Raw genomic sequence first — 6,396 nt, forward strand, 5'->3', positions numbered from 1 at the left:
TTGGCAAAAAGAAATTTAAATAAATTAATGTGAGTTTTTTTGTGTACAAAGGCCTTTGCGTGTAATTTCTTAAGTCTGAGTTTTTCTAGCTTGAGGTAGTCTTAGCCCCGTCCACCTCAAATTACAGAGAATCTACTGTATTTACATGCATGGATACCCAGATGAAAAAAAAAAAAAAAAAGAAGAAAAAAAAACCAGAAAATTCTTTAGTTTGTTGACCAGTGTGTGGCACATCTTACCATCATTTCTCGATGGTGTTCTGGCAAAAGGTCGTAACCCACATTTTTCTCAAAATTTGCTTTTTTACTTATTTCAGTTGATTTCTGTCCTCTGCATGTACTGGCAAAGATCGTATGCCACAAGTAACCAGAAATATCTTGTTATCATTTCTTGATGGTGTTCTGGTAAAAGGTTATAACCCACATTTTTCTGAATTTTTTTTTTTTCACTTATTTCAGTTGATTTCTGTCTTCTGCATGTACTGGTAAAATATAATATGCCACAAGTAACCAGAAATATCTTTTATTAATGTTAAAAAATTAAGTCATATCCAATGAGTGGTCAGGTTTGAAACAGGCAAAAGGTCGTAACCTCACACGTACTTGTAACTGGCAAAATGTCGTAACCCGTTACCTTGTGGAATACGCTTACTTGAAAAGGAACGTCACACGGACTGGTAACGAGCAAAAAGGCTGTAACCCACGACAACTGTTTAATACATAATTAATTCTGCTATTTTGAGAATGGGAAAGAACAGAGTTAACAACACAGCAAAATTTTAATTAAATTTGTAATAAGCCTAATCTATATAAATAAAATCATAATGACCGTTTGTACATAGACTAATCTCGCGAAATTTTCATTCAGTTATCTGTTTCAGGTGTAATAATGACCATCTGCATATATTTTAGCTTTGGTGTCTGTTTGTTTGTCCGAGTTCTTAAAACTTGAAAACTCATGGATATATTTCTGCCAAACTTCATATTTAGAATCCACCTGTCCTTGGGTAGGTTTTAGGGCCAATATTGTTTCTAAATCCATGAACTGACTGAGGGTTTATACGAAACTGAAACCTTGATTTTGCGCTCCCACAAAACATTCACAACTGAACTTAATGGAAATCTACCTGTCTTAATGGAAATCATTTTCTAAAACTCTTTTCTCATGTGCATGATTTAATAAGGGAGATATCATTAACGGACCGTTTTTCAGTCTAACTTCGAATGGACTTAGCCTAAAACAGGTGTGTGTAAAGCATATTTCTTATAACTGCAAAACTACTGGAAATATTTTAACCAAACTTCACATTTAGCATTCCCTGGTCCAAAGGTAGGTTTTAAGGTCCATAGTATTTCAAATTCCCAGAGTGGACTGTGGATTTATAGGAAACCAAAACAGTGATTTTACTTGCCCACAAAATATACAAGGCCAATGTCGATGGGAATCGACCAACCTTGACGGAAATCCAGGGAGATATCATTAACGTATGCTCTTACAGGCTAAATTTAGTGAACATAGCTCAAAAGGTGTTGTACGTGGAGCAGATTCCTTATCGCTATAAATAAAATCGTAATGACCGTGTGTCTGTACATTGAATATTTTGGCCAAATTTTCATTCAGTTATCCGTTTCAGGTGTAATAATGGCTAACTGTATATTTTTTAGCTTTGGTGTCTGATTTCTTATAACTTGAAAACTACTAACTTAAATATATTTCTACCAAACATTTAGAATCCATCTGTCCTTGGGTGTGTTATAAGACCAATATTGTTTCTAAATCCCCAAATTAACTGAGAGTTTATTTGAAATCAAAACCGTGACTTTGCACTCTCACAAAATATTTACAACCAAACTTAATGGAAATCTACCTGCCTTAATGGAAATAAATTTTTACAACCTTTTTTACATATGCATCATTTCGATACGAGTATTAATACGGGAGATATCATTAACAGACCGTTTTTCAGTCTAACGTTGAATGGAATTAGCCTAAAAGCGGGTGCATGTAAAGCATATTTCTTATAACTGCAAAACTACCGGAAATATTTTAAGCAAACTTCATATTTAGCATCGCCCTGTCCATTGGTAAGTTTTAAGTCCAAAGCATTTCAAATTCCTGGAGTGGACTGGGGGTTTATAGGAAACTGAAACAGTGATTTTATTCTCCCACAAAAAATACCAGACTAACGTGAATGGGAATCGACCAACCTTGACGGAAATCCATTTCGAAAACTTTCTTCTCACGTGCACTTTCTCGATAGGATTATTAATTAGGGAGATATCATTAATGGATGCTCTTACAGACTAAATCCAGTCGACATAGCCCAAAAGGCGTTGTACATGGAGCAGACTCCTTAGCTATGTAAATAAAATCATAACGACCGTGTGTCTGTTCATTGACTATTTTGGTAAAATTTTCGTTCAGTTATCCATTTCAGGTGTAATAATGACCATTTGCATATTTTTTAGCTTTGGTGACTGTCTTGAGTTCTTATGACTTGAAAGCTACTGGATATTTTTCTACCAAACTTCATACTTAGAATCCACCTGTCCTTGGGTAGGTTTTGGGGCCAATATTGTTTCTAAATTGCTGAAAGGACAGTGTTTATATGAAACCAAAACCATGAATTTGCACTCCCACAAAATGTTCACAACCAAACTTAATGGAAATCTACCTGTCTTAATGGAAATTAATTTCTAGAACTTTTTTCTCATTTGCATAATTTCAATACAAGGATTAATAAGGGAGATATCATTAACAGACTATTTTACAAGCTGTCATGTCATTTCAAGGTGGTTGAAGGGTTTAACTAAAGAGCCATTTTACTCTGCTGTATATATTTCTAACAAACTTTATATTTAGAATCCACCGTCTTTGGGTAGATTATCGCCAATATTATTTCTAATTCCCAGATTGGTCTGGGGGCTTATAGGAAGTTGAAACAGTGATTTTACCTTCCCACAAAGTATAAATGACCAACCTTAATGGAAAACTACCAGCCTTAATAAAAATTAATTTCTAAAACCTTGTTTTTGTCATATGCACATTTCCGATAGGAGGATAATAAGGGACATGTCATTAACAGTCTGTTTTACATGCTGTCATGTCATTTCAAGGTGGGTTAAAGGGTCTAACTAAAGAGTTATTTTACTTTTTTTGTCAGAACAGATAATAAGAGAGGTTATTGTCAACGATTGGTTTCACGAGTCTTCAGCCACAGCGCCACTCCTGGTTTCAGATGAACAATATGTAATCGAGAAGTAGGGAGAATTACGCACCACTTCGGACCAGGAACTGTACCGTTCAATAAACTCTGTTACCATAATCTTAATATGTAGACTTTCACAACCACTAAATTACATAATAATAATAATTAATTGGGGATATTAGGTCATGTAATATTAACTATCAGCTGACGCGTTTTGATCCTGCAACCAGGATCGTCTTCAGTTCTAATTCCCAGATTGGTTTGGGGGCTTATAGGACTGTGATGTTATAATTGAAAATAAACATTTATTAAAATAACTAGACATTTTGTCTGAATGTGTGCTCTCTATTTCAATTATTTAACACCATCAATATCTTCAGAACGTGAAAGTTGTGTCGTCCTCACCAAAATTGCACAAGCCTCTCGATCAGGGTATCATACGATGTGTAAATCAAAACTATTGTGCTGGGTTTACAGGATTCTTAAAAGTAAAATTACTGTACAGAGAGGTAACGTGTTTTACTATCTACTAAACTTGACCTACTATTTGCAGTTAATTACCAGTTCACTTACATTTGAGTTTTTGCCTTTACACAATTTTTCTTTACTCTTGCATACATGCACTCTCAGGTGATCACACTGCACACTGGCATGTCAAAACTTCCATTCCCCACACAGCTTCTATAAGTGCTGTGTTATTCCAAAACAGTTTGCAACAAGCAAGCCTGTTGAAGTCTGCGTAGCCATCTGATGCACTCACTCCCGATGAACAACTTCTCATGGACTTGCGACTGTCTACTTGCTTTCACTTGCATTCAAGACTGATTGGCGTGCAACAGTTGCATTCTTTATAAAAGGCATGTAGAACATTCTAGTAGTTCCCACATCCAGTTCATTCTGGGTATCTGATCCACTGCTAATCAGTACGAAGATGACCTAAAAAGTTACTGAAAATGATCAATAAAATGCCCTTGAATTTATGAAAAATGCTAGAAAATAAGTAAAAAATGACTTTTATAAAATATTTGACCAAACTGAATTCTGGTGACTCTGTAAGAATTATTTTACAAGTAACGTATCCCTGTTCTATTCACGGCATAGCTCTTGTTTTCACAGAAATAATTATTTCCTAATTTATTTGGCAGTGTATGTACATACTGACTGGCAAAATTAATGGATCATTTGAATTTTCAATGGAAAAAGCATGTTAAATGGTGAAACGTTTTATTATTTACACTGATTATTTTCATGAAAAACATTTAAGTAATGTTATATATCTGTTATTGCTATCCTTAGTTACTTAGATAATTACATAATGATTTGCCCCTCAAAGAACCTGGGAACACTTGTTCTTAGCACACATTACAGCTTTCAGATGTTTTTCTCCTTTAATGTGCTGATGTCTTTGGGAGTATCAATAGCCTAAAAATGAGATGGTATATCATCAACACACTGACCTGGTAGGAGCTAGACAAGGGGAAATGAAAATGATGAATGTGCTGTTGTACAACAAACCTTTCTGTGGTCACTTAAACACGGCACAGTTACAAAATAAAACACGCACTTTTGTTGTAAACACTTCTTTCCCAAATTCATTCACTAGCTGAATTAAAAATACACTTTGTGATAGTTCCTCTTTTGGCATTTTTCTTGCAAAGGATAATTCTGTATTGAAGCCAAAAATTACGCAACTGTTGTTTCCAATCCCTTCTCATTTCCATTTGCTCTTGGCCTTGAGGTACGCAGGGTTGAATGACTGGCTGTACGAATGGGTGCTGAAGGCTGCTGCATTCGTTGTACTTGAGACATGTTAGGAAATACTTTCTCCTAAATATCAGAGTTCTGTATTTTGTTCCTGTTCATATCTTAAACACAACCCTCACAGGTATTTACCAATTTTAACCATATGCAAGAAAAATGTATAATGTTTATGTTGTTACTTGTGGACTTTTATCAGTCTGGCAATAGGAATACATGCATTAATTTTTTAGAAATATTTTTAAATGACCTAAAAATTCTTCACAGTGCTATATATTGACCTAAAATATTCTTCAAAGTTGAAATAATGACTAAACATCCCCAAACAGCAAAAAAATGCAAAAGAATGCAAAAAGTGTTATTATCGTTTGTTATATTGTAAAATGGATATCTATATTACTGAGCAACGTCCTAATGCATAGGGAAAAAAGATGACATTTTAACAACAACCGCTCCTTATTAATCAGCTTCCAGGTTCTTCTAGGAGCTTTTCCAGACCAAGGAGCTTGGGCCGTAGAGCACTGGCCTTCTGAGCTGAAGTTGGCGGGTTTGATCCTGGCTCAGTCCGTTGGTACTTGAAGGTGCTCAAATATGTCATGTTGGTAGATTTACTGGCACATTAAAGAACTACTAAAACCAAACCCCATGGCGCAATAGCCCCGAAGAATCTTGGCTTACCAAGCGACCGCTGCTCAGCCGGAAGGCCTACAGATTACAAGGTGTCGTTTGGTCAGCATGATGAATCCTCTCGGCCGTTATTCTTGGCTTTCTAGACCGGGGCCACTATCTCACCGTCAGATAGCTACTCAATTTTAATCACGTAGGCTGAGTGGACCTCGAACCAGCCCTCAGATGCAGGTAAAAATCCCTGGACAGGCTGGGAATTGAACCCGGGTAAGAGGCAGGCACACTACCCCTACACCGTGGGGCCGGCGTTAAAGAACTACTGCGGGACAAAATTTCAGCACCTTGGTGTCTGTGAAAACTGCAAAATTAGTTTGTGGGTCATAAAGCCAATACTACTACTACCTTCTTCTTCTGCTAGGAGCTTTCTTATTGCAAGTCTCAAATACCTGGCATCTGTCTTTCTCGCTATTGGCCCCATCTACATTGTTGCTGCTGCAGTGCAATTGTCTCTCGTTGGCATTATTGCTGGCTTCCCCACACCTGCCTTTCGTTGTCACAATGCTTCCCTCCATGAAGCTGTTCATCCCAAGAAGCTTTACGATCAGATGCAGGCTGATCTATGTGGACGACCATCAGTTTCCTTTGGGGAGGCCGTTGAATCCTATAGACTGCGCTGTTAATAGTGGTGATAAGGGTGTAGGGTCTTTCAGATGGTGACTGGAGTTTCAGCAAGTTCCCTTCACCCATACAGGTTGTTATAGCCACATTCATTCGCCTTCCTGGAATCTTGGTGGAAAGCCTGC

This window comes from Anabrus simplex, chromosome 1, assembly GCF_040414725.1.
Source record: "Anabrus simplex isolate iqAnaSimp1 chromosome 1, ASM4041472v1, whole genome shotgun sequence".
Lineage (NCBI taxonomy): Eukaryota > Metazoa > Arthropoda > Insecta > Orthoptera > Tettigoniidae > Anabrus > Anabrus simplex.